This window comes from Dendrobates tinctorius, unplaced genomic scaffold, assembly GCF_039654945.1.
Source record: "Dendrobates tinctorius isolate UK_male_01 unplaced genomic scaffold, ASM3965494v1 ptg000054l, whole genome shotgun sequence".
Lineage (NCBI taxonomy): Eukaryota > Metazoa > Chordata > Amphibia > Anura > Dendrobatidae > Dendrobates > Dendrobates tinctorius.
In genome coordinates, this window is record NW_027361722.1 from 17,879,286 (window position 1) to 17,906,485 (window position 27,200).

Genomic DNA, 27,200 nt, shown 5'->3' on the forward strand with positions numbered 1-27,200 from the left:
AGAGGACCGCTTGTCCAGCGTAACGCCACAATATGTATGTGGGAGTATAGAAAAAAGAATGAAATGAGAAAATAAAAATAATAATAAATAAAGATAAATAAATGAACAATGCTAAAGGAATAAACAATTCACATATAACATGTGAAGATGACACAGAAACCTTGCGGCTCTTGTGTTGCTTGTTGCAACATTGCCAGGGCCTGCACTTTTGCAAGCTCAGATGGTTCGTGCATTTTTAACATCAAACAATCCATCACCTGTTCATCAACCGCTGTAGTCTATTATGCCACGTGCCCATGTTCCCTCATCTATGTGGGCCTCACCACCCGCCAGCTCAAGGTGAGGGTTCGTGAGCACGTTTTAGGCATAAAGGCAGCGAGAGAGGTTGAGGACATTGCTTCCCTTAAAACCTTGCCAAGGCACTTTAAAATCTATCACAATTGTGATCCTACTTCACTAAAAGAGTCTGGCATTGACATGATTTGTAAGGGGGCTAGGGGAGGCAATGTCAGCAAGCGTCTTGCACAATTAGAAACCCAGTGGATCTGGACACTGAATACTGTGTCCCCACTGGGTCTGAATGAGAGTTTATCTTTTATTCCGTTTTTATAATATACCCTTGTACTTTTTTTAATTCCGTTTGTATTTATTTTAGATTCTTTGGTCGGCACTTTGTATCCTTATGGACCGCATATTTCTGAGAAAGAGGAAACAGTGACAAGATCTTCTCGTATACATCATGATACTGAATGTGGATGGAGATAGAAATATATCTTTCTAGCAATATACATATATATATAATATTATGTATAATATGTTATCTCCTCCCTTTTTTCGCACTGCACACAATTATTACCTTGTAACAATGGTGCACTCGGAGTATTAATTATATCTAGATACATATTACTATGTGAATATGTGCACCTCTTTTTAGAACTATTTAGATTAATTTATCTTGCAATGGTGATACATTTTGAGTTTTGTAGTATAGATGGAGAGATATATATATATATTTTTTTATATACTTCTATTTCCCTATTATTATGTTTTAGCACTGTTTTTCACATTATTCGATGTACTATACACTTTTTCCTTTTTTTATTTATTAAATTGTTGTCACAATTAGTGTCATCTTCACATGTTATATGTGAATTGTTTATTCCTTTAGCATTGTTCATTTATTTATCTTTATTTATTATTATTTTTATTTTCTCATTTCATTCTTTTTTCTATACTCCCACATATATATTGTGGCGTTACGCTGGACAAGCGGTCCTCTTGTAGCTATCGCTGCACTTATATTTCCTCTTACTTTTTTCCTGGATGGGCCCTTGTGCGCGTGCGCCGCCTAGGCGCCGGTGGTTGACATGGCGACGGCGTCTCTCCATGCCCTGACACGCCGGGTTCACCCGGCAGTGTTTTGTCATGTGACGCCGCGCGCGATGTGTCTTCCGGGTCGCGGCGGCGGCGCATGCGCCATTCTGTGGCCCACCCGATATTGACTTCATTATAAATGGAAGTGCCGGCTATTAGTATCTTCTCCCCCTGACGAAGGTAATTCATTCCGAAACGCGCGTCGGGGCGCGTCACCAGGCACATTCTACAGCTCACCAGGTAGTTGTTCATCCCCTGATTTTCATTTTGTGGTTTCCACACATTCTGTGTGGTTTCTTCTGCACACATTTTGTTAAATTTTGGTTATATTATGTGCGTCTTCACAATTTTTATTTTACATTGACTATTGTTGTGTCACTCCATTTGTGCATTATTATATACACAATATTCATATATATTTTATATTTCACTATATAATTTTTTCTTTTCATTTTTCTTTATCACTTTTTTATCTTTGGGGTCTATATAGAAATATACAACTATTACCTGTTTATTATTGAGCTTGTTTCTATATTTTTACATGGTTATAAATCAAGCTTCATGCTATAACATATTATATTATGATACCGTGTACATGCCTGGTATGTCTTTCTCTTAATTGTTTTATATGTACACCCATATTTTAATAAAGGGTATTTTAATTATAACTGCACCTTGTTGCATATATCTTATTTATTTTCACCTGCCACCTTGCCGGTTTTTCTTCCCCCATATTCAGTGTGTACAGTCACTCTCTCCGGATGGTCTGCCATCCATAGTTTCAGAGGGGTGTTCCAACTTGGATTTTATTTTATTATATTTCATTATAGTGCTCTATTAAGTATTAAATTTATTAAGTTTATCACCCTCACTGTTTTAAGATAGATAGATAGATAGATATGAGAGACAGGGAAAGATGAGATCTTGCCAAGGGGAAAACAAGGGGTCCCCTTTAGTCTATTAGGGGTCCGGAGTGATCACCTCCACAATAATGAAGTAGCCGCCCCTGGATGCAGAGAGCAGGCAATTACCATGATGTACACTAAGTGTTCCAGCATGCTTCACCCTGGATTAACCTGGCATCCCGCCGCCCCTGGGGTATAGGAGTTCTGAAAACCTGATTTACAATCTCTACAACTAATTGCAATTCACTGTCTATCACCGCAGTCTGTTGCTACAGCAACCGATCACCGCTCCGCCACTTATATCATTGTTATGATTTCATTCTCATATGAAACGGAGTATTGACTGAAAATATTGAGGAAACCAGAAATCCTGCACAGAATCCTGCCCCGCGCAGTGTGCGAGAAATCTAAAAATGTGGAAGAGATTTAAAAATATCCGTCTATCTCATGTCTATCTATCTATCTATCTATATATATATTCATCTATTATCATTAATCTATCATTTATCTATCTATTATCTATCATTTATCTATCTATCTATCATCTATCATTTATCTATTATCTATCTATCTATCATCTATTATCTATCTATTATCCATCTATTATCTATCTAATCTATCTATCCATCTATCTATTATCTATCTGTTAATCTATCTATCTTTCCAGCTATCTATCCATCTATTATCTATCTATTATCTATCAATCATCTATCTATTATCTATCATCTATCTATTATCTGTCATCTATCTATTATCTATCTATCTATCTATTAATCTATCTATCTATCGTTCCAGCTATCTATCCATCTATTATCTATCTACCTCTCATATTATCTCTCAATCATTTTGCTGGGGACCTGTCCTAATGTGAATCCTCTCCTAGGCTGAAGCCCACATTCTATGGGTAGATAGGATCCTATTGTAATTATAACCTGCGCAGGCTGAGGGGTGGAGTGCTCGGTCGGGGAGCCTATATGCTGTATGTGCCTGTATATAGTGGATATAAGCACTCCACCCATCAGTCTGTGGAGCTTCTAATTATGACTGGATCCCATCTACCTATATAATGTGGGCTTCAGCCTAGGACAGGATTCCCATTAGGATTGGTCCCCAGCAAAATGAGATCGGCTTGCCGATGGCTGCTGGGCATGCATGAATTGCCCAAATTATGTGCTAAGTGCCTCCATTTTTTTCCTAATATCTAGAGCAGTAATGCGATTAATATTTCATGTTTGCATGTTATGGCGCTACAGTGTGCAACTTTATTTGTTAGTTAGACCCCTGATAACAGCCCATAGCATTATCCTCCTCCACCATCTGTACAGGGGGCACAATGCAGTCAGGGGGTAACGTCCTCCTGGAATCACCAAACCCAGACTCCTCCATCAGAGAAGTGTGATCCGTCACTGCACAGAACACGTCTCCTCCAGAGTCCAGCGCTGGCGGCTTTACACCACTCCATCCGACGCTCGGCATTGTGCTGGGTGATGTACGGCTGCATGCCATAGATCCACTATATGGTACTGTCATTTGGTCACTATATGGCACTATTATCAGGGTATGTATATGTAGGTAGTTTATGGTTGCACTATGTCACTATTTAAACTCTGTGTATTGACCGTCTCTGACATTATCCCCTCCGCCGTATTAGTAGACACATGAATTGTCTACGCTCTCCCATCCGAGTCATTAGCAAACTTTTATGTTTTAATTACTTTGACAGAAGTTTTTTTTTTAAATCACAATTTCTGTAACAACCGCTGACAATTAATTATTCCGAGTCCCAGGAGAAGAGAAGCCGGGGGTGGATGTATAGGTTACATTACATGTCACTGATACCTCTGCCACCCTACATGACAGTAAATGTATCGTCACAAGTGAACTTATCGGATTTTAAAGCATCCAGCAATTTTCTTTTGGAAAAAAAATTGTGTTTTTAGGAATTTTACATTTTTATTTCCCTTTCTAGATTTTAATAAAAGAGTTGTCCATTCTGAATATTCCTTTTTGTTGTTGAAAGAATTAACTAAAAAATTAACAAAGGGGCTTTTTTCTGGTGGGATCTCCAGCGATCAGCTTGAAATTGTGACAGCAGGCGCTCTATTTTTCCACAGTGCCACCACATGGCAAAACAAAGCATTGCACAGTTACCATTGAGATCAATGGAAGGTTTATGTAAAGTTTGGTCCTCCAGAGAAAGAGATCTTCTTTGTAGCCACCCTCTGTTCTGTATATACTCAAAACGACCTATCTACGTATTCCTATTTATTAAAAGGATTTTATAAATCATTAATATCAGATTAATGATTGATTAATTCATTAATTGAAGACAATGGCACTCGCACTGCATAGGATAGAAGTAAACAGTTTATTTAGCCAGGACACCACTGTGTCATACACTAGTACTAGTGGTAATTTTTGGGTAGTGCAGCTCAGCTACTATTCACTTCAATGAGAGCTGCGCTGCAGTCCCTAGGAATGAGTCACTATGACTGTAGTAGTGAAGAAGCACTCGGTCTCTTACCTATTCTAGTCAGCACAGATGCCAATCTATCAACCATTGCATGGATAGCCTATCCGTACAGAAGAACATCAATATGATTGTTCTAGAGAGAAACCTTTCAATTGTTACCACCAAAAACAAAAGACTTGATATTTAAGAGTGATTTTTTTTTTATTATAGAGGGACATGCTTTGTAAATATATAATAGAAATATTGTATTATAATAATTAAGGGTATGCTGCATTGGTAAAAAAAAAGTTGGTACCGTAAAGGGGTCATCAGGAACCCCTCACATATGAAATATTAGTACATCAGATGCTAATAGAGTAGATCCCAGTCCTGCACTCCATGCACTGTTTTATAGCTGAAGCAGGCACCCACTAGTTCTGATTGAACCCTTTTTAAGCATTGGCAGGATTAGCAAAAGACTGACTCCATTATGGTACTCTAACTGCAAAAAAAGAATTCTGGGATTCCTAGTAGTTAGATGACTACTATGAGGAGGTTCCACAATCATAAAGACTGGGGTGTACAAGAAGATTAAGGGTTGGTACTGGTAAACCCAACCACACCCCTAACTTCCTGTTACAGGAGGACTTGGAATATATTTGCCCCGTATTCATACTATGATTTTAATAACCCATGTCCTTGCTTATTAGCATTGTATGGCTTGAAGAAAGGGGATCTCTGCACAGCTTTTCTCTACCGCAGCCCAACTTGGGCTTAGCCATACTTTCTTTAGGAGCCCCATGGTCATTGCATTGGGCTGGATTTGTAGAAAGTTTTATCTAATTTTTAACGGGTTTAAGATTCAGGCGAACATATTGATCGTTCTCTGGATCGTTGGGAGTATCAGAGGAGCGATTGTGAAAATGGGATGTCTGGAACCAAAAGAACCATGCTCTGCAAATCACCATCTTGGTTGATGTGGACGTGGACAAGCTCAACATTCACTGCATTCATTGTGGGACTACTGGAGGAACTGAGAAATCAAGTACAGTGCACCACTATTTTGAGCATGCTCAACTCCGCTCCATTCAAGACGGGGCACTGCAGAGCCCATTCTTGTGGTTCTGAACCACATTCTTGGGATCGCTGGGCGACAGCTGTCAGACCCCAAGTGATCAGTAAGCATGGATAAGGAATACCATGCATCTCCGGGAATAACCTGTTGAATGATGTCACTCAAAGTGCCCCCCGTCTTCTTGTATCCGCTTCAGTTCTGGATCCCATTCCCTTCACTTCCGATCCTTTGTGGATGTGACTAGAACTGTGCGCGGAGGGGGCTGGTAGATTAATCCTCCCATAAGCTAACCCAGCACCCTCTCTAGTTATGACCCATGCATGGACAGAAAAGGGAGCTGGTTTAGCAGCCAATCCCCTTCACTTGATCCTCTGGTCACAGGAAAGAAGATCAGAAGTAATGTTACCAGTACATGGAACTAATGCGACTATCAGAGAATGGAGCGTAGTCCTGGGGCTTGACGACCCCTTTAATTTCCAGTTTTTTAGATAATGCAATGCCCCTATATATTAGCATCACAGTATCTATGGTATTATTAAACATTTCTATTATGTGTACCTGGAGTCAAGAAATCTCCTTGGCGTTGCCTCCGAGACCCCATCATCCAACTATAAGCAATGATGAGTGCCATATATATATATATGGTATACACACTTGTATGAAACCTTTGCACAGCCAACTATAGATAAACTAACAGAGTTGTGGAGAGATTGGGGGTATTTGGGTATAGATATTCTGTAGAGTCTCCGCACTGAGAATACATGGAGGCGGTGGAGCTCCCGCTGAGTCACACGGATGTAAAGAGCACTTATCACTATATAAGAGATACGGGAGGATGATCGGGAAAACATCATGTCCTCTTCAAAAAAAAAGAGATTTCACAGGATGGAAAACCTGATCCGTCTACTCCACTAACTTGTATCTCCGTCACACTGGGAGCATTGTGCGCTCCTCTCCTGGGATCATGTTTATTTCCAGTCTCTGCTGCCCTACAGTCATTAGTCAAGGCCAAGCGGACATCACAGCGACTGGAAAGGGGCAGCATCTCTGCACCGCGCAGCGTCATCACCATCCTCATAATGTACTGGGGAGAGAACGGGATTCCCTGGCTCATATTTATCTATCTAAAAACAAAAAAAAGTTGCAAAGCGCATGGGTGCAAGCCTCCACCCCCCCCGACCCTCTGAACCACAACACACAAATTTCCAAATGGCTGCACTCCCAATTTGTGAAAAAGGTGCATGAAATGTTGTTATTCATGGGCATAATAACATCTATTGGAAGTAGCCATCCTAAAAGTCACTATCGACCCTCTAGCAAGACTCACCACGTGACTTAGTATAAAAGCCAAACTAGAAGCTCCATCTGCAAACACTTGTTTCAGAGTGTTTACCCCCCTTCAGTGCCGAGCAAACAGTCCGATTTGACTGGATTAGAGGCCTCTGCCTGAGGTCTAAGGGGAGATCCTTTCTCCCTGTGGAGAGTGCCACGCCGGTGTAAGGAGACTTATAGGTCATGCGATACTCCTCTAGGAAATTCAAATTGTCTGTTCAGAGCGGAAGAGGAACTCTGGTGTCACCTGTTGGAAGTAGCAATCCTAAAAGTCAATGTCGAACATTGAACCAACCTTGTCACATGACATAGGACAAAAGTTTAACTACATGCTCCATTTGCAGACACATGTTGAGGGTGTTTTCCCCTCATCAGTGCAAAGCAAGAGGTCAGGATTTGGCTGGATGAGAAGCCTCTAAGGTTCAAAGGGGGAACGTTTCTCCATTTCGCCTTGTGGAGAGTGCCAAGTTGACGTAAGGAGACTTATAGGCCATGCAAATCTTGTGTGAGAAATTAAAATGTAAACTATCTGTTTAGAGAGGAAGAGGAACTCAATCACCACCTATGAGAATTAACAATCCTAAAAGTAAATATCGACCCGTTAGTGAGTCTTGTCACATGACTTAGGTTAAAAGCCAAACCAGACACTCCATTTGCAAATATGTGTTTCAGGGTGTTTTAACCTCATCAGTGCAAAGCATGAAATCTGTTTTGGCTGGATGGGAGGCCTCAGGCAAGGGTTTTAAGGGGTAATGTCTCTGATTGAAGAGAGTGATCTGCCTGAGATGCCAGGGTAAGGGGACTTATATTCCATGAATGCTTCTCTGGGAAATTAAATATGCAAATTGTCTCTTCAGAGAGGAAGAGGACTAGAACTGTAGTGACACCTATTGGTAGTAGCAAGGGGCAACCCCCCCAAACACTTGTTTGAAAAAAGAGTGTCTGATTTGGCTTTTATTCTAAGTAATCTGTCAAGGCTTGTTAAAAGGTGGATATTGACATTTGGGATTGCTGCTTCCAATAGGTGGCATTAGCTGACAATTTGCATAGTTAATTTCCCAGAGGAGCACTGCATGACCTATAAGTCTCCTTACACCGGCTTGGCCCTCTCCACAAGGAAAGGCTTTACCTCTTACATGGGCACTTGGATACTGGTAGTAAAAAATGTGACTACTTTTCATGCAGAACCAGCGCCACTCCTGTCCATAGGCTATGTCTGGTACTGCAGCCCAGCTCCATTCTCCCCAGGTTCCCATCTTGTTTAGGATATAACCCCTGCAGATCAGATTATACTTTGATATGATTATTCACAATTACATTCCTCTCCTATTTTGCAGAAACCATAAGAAGACTTTGGTGGAGTATCGGTACCAGGATATAAACTGAAGATGGCGCTGTTTTGGGATTGTTAAAAGTTTTGCGGCGCTGTAAGGGGTAAGTCCAAAGTGTTTATAGATTGATCCCGAACCTACAATAAGTACAGTTTTCAAAGTTTTTAAATGTTTCTTAAGGTTTTCAATGTAAATCTTTGGATAATCTCATTAGTCAGAAGAGTCCTCCACTGACAAGTTAATTAGAGGGTTCTCCATCAATGGGCTGGAAACTGTGAAGGAATCTAGAAGCAAGTGATCAGTTTCACCACAGCACTCCCGCAGGCGATATTGAGTATTACACGGTTCTCAATAGACGCAGTGATCTGCCGATATAATGTATGGTCGTGTCTGGTCCTCCAGAATAGCAGATACCCTTTGTAGTTGCTCTGCACTCTGGTAATAGATGAAGACCCTGAATGGCGGACCCCACTCTTTTACCTCTCTAGAATGGTATTGGGAAATGTTTTTGTTTGCTTTTTTTAAACTAGACACCCCTTTGATGTTACTAACATCATCAATTAGAGAGACCCTTGAACACTTCTCATGGAAGCTCCAATGGGTGTGAAGAACTTGTATCTTACAGCTCCATGGAATTCCTATAGGGGGTTCACCCAGGTGCACGAGATGACCCAAACTCCCCTGTGCCAAAAGACTTACAATTGAGATATGGTAGATGTTGGAGACTGTAAGCATTAAAGGGGTTGTCCCGACATATGGATGATAACTTATTGATTGCTGGAATCGATCTACTGTATATAGAGGTGCTATCAGGCATTGTACAGGAGGAGGAGGTGAGCTGTGACTTCACCTACTGTGAGTGATGGATCCTGTATTATCTACTATACATGGAGGAATTATCAGTCATTGTACAGGAGGAGGAGGTGAGCTGTAACATCACCTATTGTGAATGGCGGATCCTGTGTTATCTACTGTACAAAGAGGTGTTATCAGTCTTTGTACAGGAGGAGGAGGAGGTGAGCTGTGACATCGCCTAATATGAATGGTGGATCTTGTTCTAGTAATGACCTCCACAGTGTGACCGCTCTTACTGTACAGAATATCACAGTGTGACCGCTCTTACTGTACAGAATATCACAGTGTGACCGCTCTTACTGTAAAGAATATCACAGTGTGACCCCTCTTCCTGTAGAGAATATCACAGTGTGACCGCTCATACTGTAGAGAATATCACAGTGTGACCGCTCTTCCTGTAGAGAATATCACAGTGTGACCGCTCTTCCTATGTATAGAGGTGCTATCAGGCATTGTACAGGAGGGGGAGGTGAGCTGTGACATCACCTATTGTGAATGGTGGATCCTGTGTTATGTACTGTATATAGAGGTGACATCAGTCATTGTACAGGAGGAGGAGGTGAGCTGTGACATCACCTATTGTGAATGGTGGATCCTGTGTGATCTACTGTATATAGAGGTGACATCAGTCATTGTACAGGAGGAGGAGGTGAGCTGTGACATCACCTATTGTGAATGGTGGATCCTGTGTGATCTACTGTATATAGAGGTGACATCAGTCATTGTACAGGAGGAGGAGGTGAGCTGTGACATCACCTATTGTGAATGGTGGATCCTGTGTTATCTACTGTATATAGAGGTGACATCAGTCATTGTACAGGAGGAGGAGGTGAGCTGTGACATCACCTATTGTGAATGGTGGATCCTGTGTGATCTACTGTATATAGAGGTGACATCAGTCATTGTACAGGAGGAGGAGGTGAGCTGTGACATCACCTATTGTGAATGGTGGATCCTGTGTGATCTACTGTATATAGAGGTGACATCAGTCATTGTACAGGAGGAGGAGGTGAGCTGTGACATCACCTATTGTGAATGGTGGATCCTGTGTTATCTACTGTATATAGAGGTGACATCAGTCATTGTACAGGAGGAGGAGGTGAGCTGTGACATCACCTATTGTGAATGGTGGATCCTGTGTGATCTACTGTATATAGAGGTGACATCAGTCATTGTACAGGAGGAGGAGGTGAGCTGTGACATCACCTATTGTGAATGGTGGATCCTGTGTGATCTACTGTATATAGAGGTGACATCAGTCATTGTACAGGAGGAGGAGGTGAGCTGTGACATCACCTATTGTGAATGGTGGATCCTGTGTTATCTACTGTATATAGAGGTGACATCAGTCATTGTACAGGAGGAGGAGGTGAGCTGTGACATCACCTATTGTGAATGGTGGATCCTGTGTGATCTACTGTATATAGAGGTGACATCAGTCATTGTACAGGAGGAGGAGGTGAGCTGTGACATCACCTATTGTGAATGGTGGATCCTGTGTGATCTACTGTATATAGAGGTGACATCAGTCATTGTACAGGAGGAGGAGGTGAGCTGTGACATCCCCTATTGTGAATGGTGGATCCTGTGTTATGTACTCTATATAGAGGTGACATCAGTAATATTGTCCTGATGATGAGACAACTGAAAAGGTATCTGTAAAAAGCAGAGTGTAGCATTTCACCTAGTGACCAGTGTGAAAATTGCAAGATTTCTGATTTTAGTTTAATTATATGGATAGTGAAAAAATGGGATTTTTTTTTAAAGAATATATTAACTTTAAAATAAATTTCAGAAGACACTTTCCCTTTCACATTTTGTCTCCTTATCCCAGTTTCGGCAAGTAAATACGATTAGAGAGCAGTTCTCGCCGTGTCGGCTGTTTTCTGGATCAGATCCTTACGTTTTTCTCGCTCGCTGTTGGTCTGCGGTTCCATTCGCCTTCTTGATTTTTGCATTCTTTGCTCTTCGCTACACATCCCTGCACTTTTACCAAAAAAGATGGAAGACTAGACGCGTTACCGTCCCTTTAAGTAACGATAAGACGTTGCGATGTATAGACGGAGCAACAAACAAGATAATAATATTAGAAAAATTCCGAGGCTGAAATGTAATCCATGTGTGCAAAACCGCGAATTCCCGGCTCACCCCAGCCGACCCCGCCGTCCAATCAGCAGCGAATCAGCCCTCGTTACACACAAAATTAAAAATGACGAGAAATGCGGCGCCCGTTCTCCGGCGGTTCTGACCGGCCCGCGGTGCCGCCGCCTCTCCCTGCACAATCATGGTAATTAATGTCATGACATGAGATGTGTAGGTGGAAGGAAAGCGACGACGGAAAGGAGGAGAAAAGATGATTCCGGTCGGGAAGGTTTATTCATATTCTGACCATTAAAGGAACGGACAGAAGTGTTGGGTGGGGGGATAACAAGGGGTGTGCGCCAATCTACTGGGGGCATGTATCAATATGGCGGCACGTCCGCCAGTGTCACCATCAAAAGCAACATGTACGGCCCCTAAATGGTATGTGATAAAGTAGCCGAGGTGTATTATGAGGTTCTGCAGCAGCTGAGGTGTATTATGAGGTTCTGCAGCAGCTGAGGTGTATTATGAGGTTCTGCAGCAGCTGAGGTGTATTATGAGGTTCTGCAGCAGTCGAGGTGTATTATGAGGTTCTGCAGCAGCCGAGGTGTATTACGAGGTTCTGTAGCAGCTGAGCTGTATTATGAAGTTCTGTAGCAGTTGAAGTGTATTATGAGGTTCTGCAGCAGCTAAAGTGTGTTATGGAGTTATGCAGCAGCTGAGGTGTATTATAGGGTTCTGCAGCAGCTGAGGTGTATTATGAGGTTCTGTAGCAGCTGAGGTGTATTATGAGGTTCTGCAGCAGCTGAGGTGTATTATGAGGTTCTGCAGCAGCTGAGGTGTATTATGAGGTTCTGCAGCAGCTGAGGTGTATTATGAGATTCTGTAGCAGCCGAGAGGTGTATTATGAGGTTATGCAGCAGCTGAGGTGTATTATGAGGTTCTGCAGCAGCTGAGGTGTATTATAGGGTTCTGCAGCAGCTGAGGTGTATTATGAGGTTCTGCAGCAGCTGAGGTGTATTATGAGGTTCTGCAGCAGCTGAGGTGTATTATGTGGTTCTGCAGCAGCTGAGGTGTATTATGAGGTTCTGTAGCAGTTGAGGTGTATTATGAGGTTCTGCAGCAGCTGAGGTGTATTATGAGGTTCTGTAGCAGCTGAGGTGTATTATGAGGTTCTGCAGCAGCTGAGGTGTATTATGAGGTTCTGCAGCAGCTGAGGTGTATTATGAGGTTCTGCAGCAGCTGAGGTGTATTATGTGGTTCTGCAGCAGCTGAGGTGTATTATGAGGTTCTGCAGCAGCTGAGGTGTATTATGAGGTTCTGCAGCAGCTGAGGTGTATTATGAGGTTCTGCAGGAGCTAAAGTGTGTTATGGAGTTATGCAGCAGCTGAGGTGTATTATAGGGTTCTGCAGCAGCTGAGGTGTATTATGAGGTTCTGTAGCAGCTGAGGTGTATTATGAGGTTCTGTAGCAGCTGAGGTGTATTATGAGGTTCTGCAGCAGCTGAGGTGTATTATGTGGTTCTGCAGCAGCTGAGGTGTATTATGAGGTTCTGCAGCAGCTGAGGTGTATTATGAGGTTCTGCAGCAGCTGAGGTGTATTATGAGGTTCTGTAGCAGCTAAAGTGTGTTATGGAGTTATGCAGCAGCTGAGGTGTATTATAGGGTTCTGCAGCAGCTGATGTGTATTATGAGGTTCTGTAGCAGCTGAGGTGTATTATGAGGTTCTGCAGCAGCTGAGATGTATTATGAGGTTCTGTAGCAGCCGAGAGGTGTATTATGGGGTTCTGTAGCAGCTGAGGTGTATTATGAGGTTCTGTAGCAGCTGAGGTGTATTATGAGGTTCTTTAGCAGCTGAGGTGTATTATGAGGTTCTGTAGCAGCTGAGGTGTATTATGAGGTTCTGCAGCAGCTGAGCTGTATTATGAGGTTCTGCAGCAGCTAAAGTGTGTTATGGAGTTATGCAGCAGCTGAGGTGTATTATAGGGTTCTGTAGCAGCTGAGGTGTATTATGAGGTTCTGCAGCAGCTAAAGTGTGTTATGGAGTTCTGCAGCAGCTGAGGTGTATTATGAGGTTCTGTAGCAGCTGAGGTGTATTATGAGGTTCTGTAGCAGCTGATGTGTATTATGAGGTTCTGTAGCAGCTGAGGTGTATTATGAGGTTCTGCAGCAGCTGAGGTGTATTATGAGGTTCTGTAGCAGCCGAGAGGTGTATTATGGGGTTCTGTAGCAGCTGAGGTGTATTATGAGGTTCTGTAGCAGCTGAGGTGTATTATGAGGTTCTGTAGCAGCTGAGGTGTATTATGTGGTTCTGCAGCAGCTGAGGTGTATTATGAGGTTCTGTAGCAGCTGAGGTGTATTATAGGGTTCTGCAGCAGCTGAGGTGTATTATGAGGTTCTGCAGCAGCCGAGGTGTATTACGAGGTTCTGTAGCAGCTGAGCTGTATTATGAAGTTCTGTAGCAGTTGAAGTGTATTATGAGGTTCTGTAGCAGCCGAGCTGTATTATGAGGTTCTGCAGCAGCTAAAGTGTGTTATGGAGTTATGCAGCAGCTGAGGTGTATTATAGGGTTCTGCAGCAGCTGAGGTGTATTATGAGGTTCTGTAGCAGCTGAGGTGTATTATGAGGTTCTGTAGCAGCTGAGGTGTATTATGAGGTTCTGCAGCAGCTGAGGTGTATTATGTGGTTCTGCAGCAGCTGAGGTGTATTATGAGGTTCTGCAGCAGCTGAGGTGTATTATGAGGTTCTGCAGCAGCTAAAGTGTGTTATGGAGTTATGCAGCAGCTGAGGTGTATTATAGGGTTCTGCAGCAGCTGAGGTGTATTATGAGGTTCTGTAGCAGCTGAGGTGTATTATGAGGTTCTGTAGCAGCCGAGCTGTATTATGAGGTTCTGCAGCAGCTGAGGTGTATTATGTGGTTCTGCAGCAGCTGAGGTGTATTATGAGGTTCTGTAGCAGCTGAGGTGTATTATAGGGTTCTGCAGCAGCTGAGGTGTATTATGAGGTTCTGCAGCAGCTGAGGTGTATTATGAGGTTCTGCAGCAGTTGAGGTGTATTATGAGATTCTGTAGCAGCCGAGAGGTGTATTATGAGGTTCTGCTGCAGCCGAGGTGTATTATGAGGTTCTGCAGCAGTCGAGGTGTGTTATGAGGTTCTGCAGCAGCCGAGGTGTATTACGAGGTTCTGTAGCAGCTGAGCTGTATTATGAAGTTCTGTAGCAGTTGAAGTGTATTATGAGGTTCTGTAGCAGCTGAGGTGTATTATGAGGTTCTGCAGCAGCCGAGCTGTATTATGAGGTTCTGCAGCAGCTAAAGTGTGTTATGGAGTTATGCAGCAGCTGAGGTGTATTATAGGGTTCTGCAGCAGCTGAGGTGTATTATGAGGTTCTGTAGCAGCTGAGGTGTATTATGAGGTTCTGCAGCAGCTGAGGTGTATTATGTGGTTCTGTAGCAGCTGAGGTGTATTATGTGGTTCTGCAGCAGCTGAGGTGTATTATGAGGTTCTGTAGCAGCTGAGGTGTATTATAGGGTTCTGCAGCAGCTGAGGTGTATTATGAGGTTCTGTAGCAGCTGAGGTGTATTATGTGGTTCTGCAGCAGCTGAGGTGTATTATGAGGTTCTGTAGCAGCTGAGGTGTATTATAGGGTTCTGCAGCAGCTGAGGTGTATTATGAGGTTCTGCAGCAGCTGAGGTGTATTATGAGGTTCTGCAGCAGCTGAGGTGTATTATGAGATTCTGTAGCAGCCGAGAGGTGTATTATGAGGTTCTGCTGCAGCCGAGGTGTGTTATGAGGTTCTGCAGCAGCCGAGGTGTATTATGAGATTCTGTAGCAGCCGAGAGGTGTATTATGAGGTTCTGCAGCAGTCGAGGTGTGTTATGAGGTTCTGCAGCAGCCGAGGTGTATTACGAGGTTCTGTAGCAGCTGAGCTGTATTATGAAGTTCTGTAGCAGTTGAAGTGTATTATGAGGTTCTGCAGCAGCCGAGCTGTATTATGAGGTTCTGCAGCAACTAAAGTGTGTTATGGAGTTATGCAGCAGCTGAGGTGTATTATAGGGTTCTGCAGCAGCTGAGGTGTATTATGAGGTTCTGTAGCAGTTGAGGTGTATTATGAGGTTCTGCAGCAGATGAGGTGTATTATGGGGTTCTGTATCAGCTGAGGTGTATTATGAGGTTCTGCAGCAGTTGAGGTGTATTATGAGGTTCTGTAGCAGCTGAGGTGTATTATGGGGTTCTGTAGCAACTGAGGTGTATTATGAGGTTCTGCAGCAGCTGAGGTGTAGTATGAGGTTCTGCAGCAGTTGAGGTGTATTATGAAGTTCTGCAGCAGACTAGGTGTATTATGAGGTTCTGTAGCAGCTGAGGTGTATTATGGGGTTCTGTAGCAGCTGAGGTGTATTATGGGGTTCTGTAGCAACTGAGGTGTATTTTGAGGTTCTGCAGCAGCTGAGGTGTATTATGAGGTTCTGCAGCAGTTGAGGTGTATTATGAAGTTCTGCAGCAGATTAGGTGTATTATGAGGTTCTGTAGCAGCTGATGTGTATTATGAGGTTCTGCAGCAGCTGAGGTGTATTATGAGGTTCTGCAGCAGTTGAGGTGTATTATGAAGTTCTGCAGCAGATTTGGTGTATTATGAGGTTCTGTAGCAGCTGAGGTGTATTATGGGGTTCTGTAGCAGCTGAGGTGTATTATGGGGTTCTGTAGCAGCTGAGGTGTATTATGGGGTTCTGCAGCAGCTGAGGTGTATTATGAGGTTCTGTAGCAGCTGAGGTGTATTATGAGGTTCTGTAGCAGCTGAGGTGTATTATGGGGTTCTGCAGCAGCTGAGGTGTATTATGAGGTTCTGTAGCAGCTGAGGTGTATTATGAGGTTCTGTAGCAGCTGAGGTGTATTATGGGGTTCTGCAGCAGCTGAGGTGTATTATGAGGTTCTGTAGCAGCTGAGGTGTATTATGAGGTTCTGTAGCAGCTGAGGTGTATTATGAGGTTCTGCAGCAGCTGTGGTGTATTATGTGGTTCTGCAGCAGCTGAGGTGCATTATGAGGTTCTGTAGCAGCCGAGGTGTATTATGAGGTTTTGCAGCAGCTGAGGTGTATTATGAGGTTCTGCAGCAGCTGTGGTGTATTATGAGGTTCTGTAGCAGCCGAGGTGTATTATGAGGTTTTGCAGCAGCTGAGGTGTATAATGAGGTTCTGTAGCAGCTGTGGTGTATTATGTGGTTGTGCAGCAGCTGAGGTGTAGTATGAGGTTTTGCAGCAGCTGAGGTGTATTATGAGGTTCTGCAGCAGCTGAGGTGTGTATTATGAGGTTTTGCAGCAGCTGAGGTGTATTATGAGGTTCTGTAGCAGCTGAGGTGTATTATGAGGTTCTGCAGCAGCTGAGGTGTATTATGAGGTTCTGTAGCAGCTGAGGTGTATTATGAGGTTCTGTAGCAGCTGAGGTGTATTATGAGGTTTTGCAGCAGCTGAGGTGTATTATGAGGTTCTGCAGCAGCTGAGGTGTGTATTATGAGGTTTTGCAGCAGCTGAGGTGTATTATGAGGTTCTGTAGCAGCTGAGGTGTATTATGAGGTTTTGCAGCAGCTGAGGTGTATTATGAGGTTCTGCAGCAGCTGAGGTGTATTATAGGGTTCTGTAGCAGCTGAGGTGTATTATGAGGTTCTGTAGCAGCTGAGGTGTATTATGAGGTTTTGCAGCAGCTGAGGTGTATTATGAGGTTCTGCAGCAGCTGAGGTGTGTATTATGAGGTTCTGTAGCAGCTGAGGTGTATTATGAGGTTCTGCAGCAGCTGAGGTGTATTATGAGGTTCTGCAGCAGCTGAGGTGTGTATTATGAGGTTTTGCAGCAGCTGAGGTGTATTATGAGGTTCTGCAGCAGCTGAGGTGTATTATGAGGTTCTGTAGCAGCTGAGGTGTATTATGAGGTTCTGTAGCAGCTGAGGTGTATTATGAGGTTTTGCAGCAGCTGAGGTGTATTATGAGGTTCTGCAGCAGCTGTGGTGTATTATATGGTTCTGCAGCAGCTGAGGTGTATTATGAGGTTTTGCAGCAGCTGAGGTGTATTATGAGGTTCTGCAGCAGCTGTGGTGTATTATATGGTTCTGCAGCAGCTGAGGTGTATTATGAGGTTCTGCAGCAGCTGTGGTGTTTTATGTGGTTCTGCAGCAGCTGAGGTGTATTATGAGGTTCTGCAGCAGCTGAGGTGTGTATTATGAGGTTTTGCAGCAGCTGAGGTGTATTATGAGGTTCTGCAGCAGCTGAGGTGTATTATGAGGTTCTGTAGCAGCTGAGGTGTATTATGAGGTTCTGTAGCAGCTGAGGTGTATTATGAGGTTTTGCAGCAGCTGAGGTGTATTATGAGGCTCTGTAGCAGCTGTGGTGTGTAAAGAGCAGGTCTGACTGCAGGAGATAAGCGGTGCCTGTGCATCGCCGCTCATGTCTGTAATGACACCAGGTGAGGTGTTTACGCGCCGTTCCATGACACAGGACACCGCTGACCTGCGCCATTTTCCTATCACTGTTCACAATGAGGTTTGTGCAGCAGGAAATCCTCGTGAGGTGTAAACATGATGGACGCCTCCGACGTGATGTGAACAGACACTAAGCAGTGAGAAATGGGGTGTGTGCGGAGGACGGAGCGTCCATCTGAGGTTGTGGAGGAAAAAGTGGCTTTACTGGATGCCAGACATTCCTGCTCCGCTGATGTCAGACGCACACATTTCCCAGGCTGCGGTGGGGCCGGGGTGTTGTAAGCAGCGCCCAGGTCCCAGGACTTACCTATTCTGGGGGGACGGACCCTAAACCTCACCCCAATCCTTCCGTCCCGCTTCTCCCTGGTCATGTGTCCCTTTCCCGCTGTATATTGTTTCCCGTTGATTCTACTTGGCGCTGATATCTCCTATATTCGGATCCTGGGCGCAGAACATCTGGAGCTTGTATACAAGCAGAGCTGCAGTGTAAAGAACAGAGGAGAAATAGATCACTAACCTGAGACATAAGGTGCAATTAAACCCCACTGAAGACCCTTCCATGAAGACCACTTCTGGCCCATCTTCATCGAACAGTAGATGGGTGGAGCTGGGTCCCACTGGTTGCTTCCAGCTCTTACCTGATGGCACTGCTGGACATCTACTGATTTAGAAAGGGCGTGACATGACGTGGCCTTCATCTGCTGCACTGATTCCCCGGCTGACCTCTGCATCTATGGTCCCCGAACGTTGCCCAATCTTTTGATAATTCTTCAAAAAGATCTTAAACAGCACATGGTGAAACTCCGGTCTGCTTTGAAAGTTTTGCCTGAGAGACGCATTGTTGATGCAGTATACAGTGGCGTGTAAAAGTTTGGGCACCCTGCATGGTTAGTACCTAGTAGCACCCCCTTTTGCAAGTATCACAGATTGTAAACGCTTTTTGTAGCCAGACAAAAGTCTTTCAGTTCTTGTTTTGAGGGATTTTCATCCATTCTTCCTTGGAGAATTCCTCTCATTCTGTGAGATTCCTGGGGCGTCTATCATCCTATTTTGAAGTCTAGCCACAGATTTTCAATGATGTTCAGATCGGGGTCTGTGAGGGCCATTATATAACAGTGATGGAGAACCTTTTAGGGTATGTTCCCACGGTCAGTAAATGCTGTGGGTTGGACGCTCCATACCTCCGCAGCGTCCAGATGTTATAGCACAGTGGATGGGATTTCATGAAATCCCATCTCCACTATGCGTCCTGAGATGCCTCTGGCATCCCTCCAGAGATGCACATGCGGCATGTCCATTTATGTAGCGGAGATGCTCCGTCTCCGCTGCGTAAATTACCCCTAGACTTTCATTAGATGATTAGATGCGGTAAAACCGCATTATCTTCCTAGTCACATGCGTATGAAGTGCGGGAACGCAGCTTACTACTAATGTGCACCAATTTAAAAAATGTCGTACCTTGTTTCAGCCATAAGTACACATATACTGCAGTTCTCGCGATGAGCTGAGCTGATCGCGAGAACTGCCGTGCACGTGACCGCCGGAGATTGAGTTATCTCCGGTCATCAGCGGTCATCATCTTCAAGCTCCGCTGTGTCTGGATGTAAGGCTGGATGGTGGCATAATGCCACCGTTCAGCCAAAGGCATCCAGATGTAGCAGGACTGGACTCGTTGTGGGACAGTATGTATATCTTCTCGGTGGACGGGTATGGTATACAGTTGCTTTTTTATTTTTTTTCTCTTAGAGGAGACAAGGGCATCGATGGAATAGGCGATGCAGTAAGTATGGTTTAATGATGATTTAAAAGAAGTCTGTGTCATTATTTCAATTAAAGAACTTTATTCTGGCTGTGTCTTTATTTATCATACAACTATAGGATTAGTAATGGATAGGTGTCTTATAGACGCTTCCCCGTTACTAAGCCGTGGGCTTGATGACACCTGACAATACAAAGGTGACATCAACCCCACAAATATTACCCCACTTGCCACCGCTACAGGGCAAGTGGGAAGAGCCAGGTAAAGTGCCACATTTGGCGCATCTTTGGATGTGCCAATTGAGGGGCGGCTGCAGGCTACTATTTTTAGGCTGGTGAGGGCCAAAATCCATGGGCCTCGCCAGCCTGAGAATACCAGGCCGGCCGCAGATGTCTGCTTTTTCCTTGGCTGGTTAACAAAATTAGGGGGACCTCACGCTATTTTTTGTATGGGATCTCACTAATTTTGCTAACCATCCAAGGTAAGCAGAATGCTGCAGCCTGGTATTATCAGGCTAGTAAGGTTAATGGATATTGGATCCTTACCAGCCTGAAATACCAGTCCCAGCTGTCTGCTTTACTCTGGCTGGTTAACAAATATTGCGGGACCCCCACACAATTTTTTTTTCAATTATTATTTATTAATTGAAAAGGAGGGGACCTGTCTCTGTGCTTTCCTCCACTTTCTGTGTCGTGCACTTCTAGCTGTGTCACAAGATTCACCATTATATAAATCAGTACACAATGTAGTAAGCTGCATTCCCGCACTTAATACGCATGTGATTAGGAAGATAATGCAGTTTTACCGCATCTAATGAGAGTGTATGGGAAATTTACACAGCTACATAAATTGACATGCTGCGGTCTGGAGAGACGCGCCACATGTCCGTCTCTGCGGGTGAGCCGCGGATATTGGTGCACACATAGTGGGTATGGTATTACTTGAAATTCCATTCACTACGCTGTAACAGCTGGTCGCTGAGGGTTGGACATTGCGGATGTACGCAGCGTCAAGCCCGCAGCATTTACTGACCGTGGGAACATACCCCAATATATCTGCAAACAGGAAATCGCTTTTTTCGCTTCCCAGAAGCCAACTTTCAATTAGCTTTATTTTAAGTGACAAAAAAAACGCATGCAATGAAAAAACGCATCAAAAATGCAGGTGACCTGCCAGTGACGTCAGATGCAGATTTGGTAAAAATAAATCGGCCCCCCAGTCCTACACACTGCCTCTGTCAAAACTGTGCCCCATTTGTGCCCACGCTGTCTCTGCTCCTCTGCGGCCCCGATTCAGTCGGCAGAGTGATGAGGTCAGTAACGTCATGATGTCATCACACTGCTGCACATGGACTTGGGGATGACAGGCGCTCCTCTGCCCCAGTCCCGGCACAGCACTGTTCAAATGTCCTTGCGCCTTTAGACACAAACACATTTGAGCAAGAGAAGCGAGCGGTGTGTGTGCACGGTGGTGGGCCTGGCATTCGTGTCCACAGAGGGGGCTCTGCGTGCCATAGGATCACCAACACTGCTAAATAACCTTCAGCTTGCGCCTTTTGAGGTCGTCTATTGTGGATTATGACATGTGTTTAGGATCATTCTCCATGTGTAGACACCATCCTCTTCCTCTTTTCACCTTCAGCTTTTATACAGATGGTGTACAGTACCTTTGATCATTGTGGCCAAAGAGTTCTGTTTTAACCTCATCAGTCCACAGGACTTGCTTCCATCAGGTTTGTTTAGATATTCTTTTGCAGACTTCTGACGCTGAGTTTTATGGTGTGAGCACAGGAGAGGTTTCATTCTGATGACTCGTCCATGAAGGCAAGTTTCTCTGAACAGTAGAACAATGTATCACAATTCCAGAGTCTGCTAAATGTTTCTGAAGGGTTTTTTTTGCAGTCAAGCGGGGGTTTTGGTTTGCCTCTCTAGCAATCCCACCAGCAGCTCTCGCTGAAATGTTGCTTGGTCTTCCAAACTTTTTCTTGACCTCCACTGTTCCTGGTAACTGCCATTTCTTAGTTATATTTTGAACTGAGGAAAGGGCAACTTGAAAACACTTTGCTATCTTCTTATAGCCTTCTTTTTCTTTGTGGGCCTCCACCATTTTCAGACTGCAAGTCTGCTGCTGAGAAGAAATCATGGCTGCTGTTTTTTGGTGCAAGTTAGAGGGGGCTGGGATTTTATAAAGCTGGGGAATTTTTATCACCTGGCTTTTCCTATTGATGATAGTGAACAAGCCATAGCCCTAACAGACTAATTAAGGTCTGAAACCTTCGTCAAAGTTGTCTCACGCACAAATCTCCAAGGGTGCCCAAACTTTTGCGTCAGACCAGTTTCATTTTTTGTCATTTTTAAAATGTAAAAAATGACAGTATAAGTTTTTGTTTGCCTAAAATACAAAGGAAATGTGTCATCTGTAACTTTAGATCTTTTAAAGATGATTTCCTCTTCATCTTGCTTAACTGTTCACAATAACAGTAATTTTGACCAGGTGCCCAAACTTTTTCATGCCACTATATCTACCTTCTGTCTTGTTACTGTCTTGCCTTGGTGTAAGACCTGTACCATGAAACTGTCTTCCACAACCTCACCTTTGTAGCAGAGTTTGTCTGTTCCTCACCCAGTTTTAGGCCTCTTACTCATCTGTTTACAGTGGGTACGGAAAGTATTCAGACCACTTTAAACCATCACTGCAGCTCTCCACTATTTGGGCCTTTTTGGCAGAGTGGCTCAACGGAAGCCTCTCCTCAGTGCCAGACATATGAAAGCCTGCATAGAGTTTGCTAAAAAACACATGAAGGACTCACAGACTATGAGAAATAGGATTCCCTGGTCTGATGAGACGAAGATAGAACTTTTTGGTGATAATTCTAAGCGGTATGTGTGGAGAAAACCAGGCACTGCTCATCACCTTACAATCCCAACAGTGAAACATGGTGGTGGCAGCATCATGCTCTGGGGGTGTTTTTCAGCTGCAGGGACAGGACGACTGGTTGCAATTGAAGAAACCATGAATGCGGCCAAGTACAGAGATATCCTGGATGAAAGCCTCTTTCAGAGTGCTCTGGACCTCAGACTTGGCCGAAGGTTCACCTTCCAACAAGACAATCACCCTAAGCACACAGCTAAAATAACAAAGGAGTGGCTTCAGAACAACTCCATGACCATTCTTGACTGGCCCAGCCAGAGCCCTGACCTAAACCCAATTGAGCATCTCTGGAGAGACCTGAAAATGGCTGTCCACCGACGTTCACCATCCAACCTGACGGAACTGGAGAGGATCTGCTAGGAAGAATGGCCGAGGATCCCCAAATCCAGGGGTGAAAAACTTGTGGCATCATTGCCAAGAAGACTCATGGCTGTACTAGCTCAAAAGGGTGCTTCTACTCAGTACTGAGCAAAGGGGCTGAATACTTACGACCATGTGATATTTCAGTTTTTCTTTTTAAATAAATTTGCAAAAATTTCTACATTTGTTTTTTTTCGTCAGTCAAGATGGGGTGCAGAGTGCACATAAATGAGAGAAAAATGAACTTTATGGAATTTACCAAATGGCTGCAATGAAACAGAGTGAAAAATTTAAAGGGGTCTGAATACTTTCCGTACCCGCTGTATGTTTCAGCTAATTACTGTGTCTCAATTCATCCACTTCCCATTTTGTTAATTGATAAAAAATAAACTATTAGCACATCTATTTTGGAAAGTTTCTTACTATGCAGTATTTTTTTTTCTATACCTACCTAAAACTTTGCACAGTTCTATCTATCTATCTATCTATCTATCTATCTATCTATCTATTCATCTCTTTTTATTGCATAGTCTCACTTCTACTTTCTGCTTTTTTAGTCTTTTTTTCTTGAATTATTAATTTCTTTTCAGAAACTGTAAGGGATTTCTTGGAAAAACCCAGGGAAGCACAGGAAATCGCTTGTCTCCACTGTGGAACATAGAGGTTAGCAGCACTGGTGCTCGCATGGCGGGTGACTGCCCCGGCAGAGCGGACTTTTCGCACCAGGATAGAGGGCACCGCACACCACAGTCCCCCTGGGCGAAAAGACTGAGCCCCTCTGTAATGAGCCCCAGCTGGGGAAAAGCTGACTTATCCCAGACCAGGGAATGTTTCCTTGTGTGTAAATCAGTAGATGTAAATATTATCTAAGGAAACATAACACAGGAGAATATTCATTTCATTTTATCTGCATTTTTATTTTGTATTTCTTTAATGTTTTTGATTATATTTCATTCTATTATTTTATATTTGTTAATAATATTAATTTATTAACTATGTGTCACTACCCTTGTCTCTAGAAAAGGGAATCCTAATCCCCCTCCTTACAACACCCTTTAAGGCAATGCGGCTTCAGTAAATGACATTTTTTTACGACGATTTTTTTAAAAAATTTAAATTTTCCATTTTACTATATATATTAAAAAGAAAAAAAAAAACACTAGGACTTTTACTAGTTTCAGACAACCTGTTATTTTCAATAGTCACATGGCAATAGACTGGCTCTAACACTGTTAACTTGTATACAATTGTCTGGGCATTCTCTAATCTCGGCAAAGGTCATTGCGAAGGGAAGGGGAGGAGGTGAGCTGTGACATCACCTACTGTGAATGGTGGATCCTGTGTTATCTACTGCATATAGAGGTGTTATCAGTCATTGTACAGGAGGAGGAGGTGAGCTGTGACATCACTTATTGTGAATGGTGGATCCTGTGTTATCTACTGTATATAGAGGTGTTATCAGTCATTGTACAGGAGGAGGAGGAGGTGAGCTGTGACATCACTTATTGTGAATGGTGGATCCTGTGTTATCTACTGTATATAGAGCTATTATCAGTCACTGTACAGGAGAAGGTGAGCTGTGACATCACCTATTGTGAATGGTGGATCCTGTGCTGTGCTATCTACTGTATATAGAGGTGTTATCAGTCATTGTACAGGAGGAGGAGGAGGTGAGCTGTGACATCACTTATTGTGAATGGTGGATCCTGTGTTATCTACTGTATATAGAGCTATTATCAGTCACTGTACAGGAGAAGGTGAGCTGTGACATCACCTATTGTGAATGGTGGATCCTGTGCTGTGCTATCTACTGTATATAGAGGTGTTATCAGTCATTGTACAGGAGGAGGAGGAGGTGAGCTGTGATATCACCTATTGTGAGTTGGATCTTGTGTTATCTACTGTATATACAGTTGTGGCCAAAAGTATTGACACTCCTGCAATTCTGTCAGATAATACTCAGTTTCTTCCTGAAAATGATTGCAAACACAAATTCTTTGGTATTATTATCTTCATTTAATTTGTCTTAAATGAAAAAACACAAAAGAGAATGAAGCAAAAAGCAAAACATTGATCATTTCACACAAAACTCCAAAAATGGGCCAGACAAAAGTATTGGCACCCTCAGCCTAATACTTGGTTGCACAACCTTTAGCCAAAATAACTGCGACCAACCGCTTCCGGTAACCATCAATGAGTTTCTTACAATGCTCTGCTGGAATTTTAGACCATTCTTCTTTGGCAAACTGCTCCAGGTCCCTGATATTTGAAGGGTGCCTTCTCCAAACTGCCATTTTTAGATCTCTCCACAGGTGTTCTATGGGATTCAGGTCTGGACTCATTGCTGGCCACCTTAGAAGTCTCCAGTGCTTTCTCTCAAACCATTTTCTAGTGCTTTTTGAAGTGTGTTTTGGGTCATTGTCCTGCTGGAAGACCCATGACCTCTGAGGGAGACCCAGCTTTCTCACACAGGGCCCTACATTATGCTGCAAAATTTGTTGATAGTCTTCAGACTTCATAATGCCATGCACACGGTCAAGCAGTCCAGTGCCAGAGGCAGCAAAGCAACCCCAAAACATCAGGGAACCTCCGCCATGTTTGACTGTAGGGACTGTGTTCTTTTCTTTGAATGCCTCTTTTTTTTCTCCTGTAAACTCTATGTTGATGCCTTTACCTAAAAAGCTCTACTTTTGTCTCATCTGACCAGAGAACATTCTTCCAAAACGTTTTAGGCTTTTTCAGGTAAGTTTTGGCAAACTCCAGCCTGGCTTTTTTATGTCTCGGCGTAAGAAGTGGGGTCTTCCTGGGTCTCCTACCATACAGTCCCTTTTCATTGAGACGCCGACGAATAGTACGGGTTGACACTGTTGTACCCTCGGACTGCAGGGCAGCTTGAACTTGTTTGGATGTTAGTCGAGGTTCTTTATCCAACATCCGCACAATCTTGCGTTGAAATCTCTTGTCAATTTTTCTTTTCCGTCCACATCTAGGGAGGTTAGCCACAGTGCCATGGGCTTTACACTTCTTGATGACACTGCGCACGGTAGACACAGGAGCATTCAGGTCTTTGGAGATGGACTTGTAGCCTTGAGATTGCTCATGCTTCCTAAAAATTTGCTTTCTCAAGTCCTCAGACAGTTCTTTGGTCTTCTTTCTTTTCTCCATGCTCAGTGTGGTACACACAAGGACACAGGACAGAGGTTGAGTCAACTTTAATCCATGTTAACTGGCTGCAAGTGTGATTTAGTTATTGCCAACACCTGTTAGGTTCCACAGGTAAGTTACAGGTGCTGTTAATTACACAATTTAGAGAAGCATCACATGATTTTTCGAACCGTGCCAATACTTTTGTCCACCCTCTTTTTTATGTTTGGTGTGGAATTATATCCAATTTGGCTTTAGGACAATTCTTTTTGTGTTTTTTCATTTAAGAAAAATTAAATGAAGATAATAATACCAAAGAATTTGTGTTTGCAATCATTTTCAGGAAGAAACTGAGTATTATCTGACAGAATTGCAGGGGTGTCAATACTTTTGGCCACAACTGTAGAGGTGTTATCAGTCATTCTACAGGAGGAGGAGAAGGTGAGCTGTGAAATCACCTATTGTGAATGGTGTATCCTGCATTATCTACTGTATATAGAGGTGCTGTCAGTCATTGTACAGGAGGAAGAGGTGAGCTGTGACATCAGCTATTGTGAATGGTTGGATCCTGTGGTAGCTACTGCATATGTTTCCATTCATTGTAATCCTGAATGTCCTGATAATGAGTCTGCTAAAAAGTCTTCTGTACAGGACAGAAGTATGGACATATAATAAGAATGGTAATGTGATAAATCCAGTATTAGAAAGCAACAGTCTTGGTACTCAAAGATGAATGTAAATTAATTGATTTAATATGGAATCCAACAAAAGGTTGGCGAACATTCCGGTCTATATTAGACGTTCATCGGTGGATTTATCATCCAATTGAATGAAAGGCGTCAGATTGTGAATAAACAGCGCCTGTCTGATGCCGCGCTCAGCGCTTCCAAACTATCTAAATGGCATAATCGGAATCTGACGCCTTTCATTCAATTGGATGATAAATCCACCGATGAACGTCTAATATAGACCGGAATGTTCGCCAACCTTTTGTTGGATTCCATATTAAATCAATTAATTTAGTTTCATCTACTTTCAGTGCCAAGTGTTTTGCTTAATTTATTGTAAAAGGAATGGCTCCAACTCACTGAGGGTGCGTGAAATTATGCAAAATTACCAACTCCATCCTCCATATCT

At 43.3% G+C, this 27,200-nt stretch overlaps 1 protein-coding gene across 1 annotated transcript in view; it reads left to right on the forward strand.

Moving 5' to 3' along the window:
- Positions 1 to 27,200, forward strand: part of BCL9 (BCL9 transcription coactivator) — a 187,098-nt gene that overhangs the window by 96,540 nt on the left and 63,358 nt on the right. The window contains exon 2 of the mRNA XM_073577187.1: positions 8,476 to 8,572. The gene's annotated coding sequence lies outside the window, so the exon portion shown is untranslated. The remainder of the gene's footprint in view (positions 1 to 8,475; positions 8,573 to 27,200) is intronic.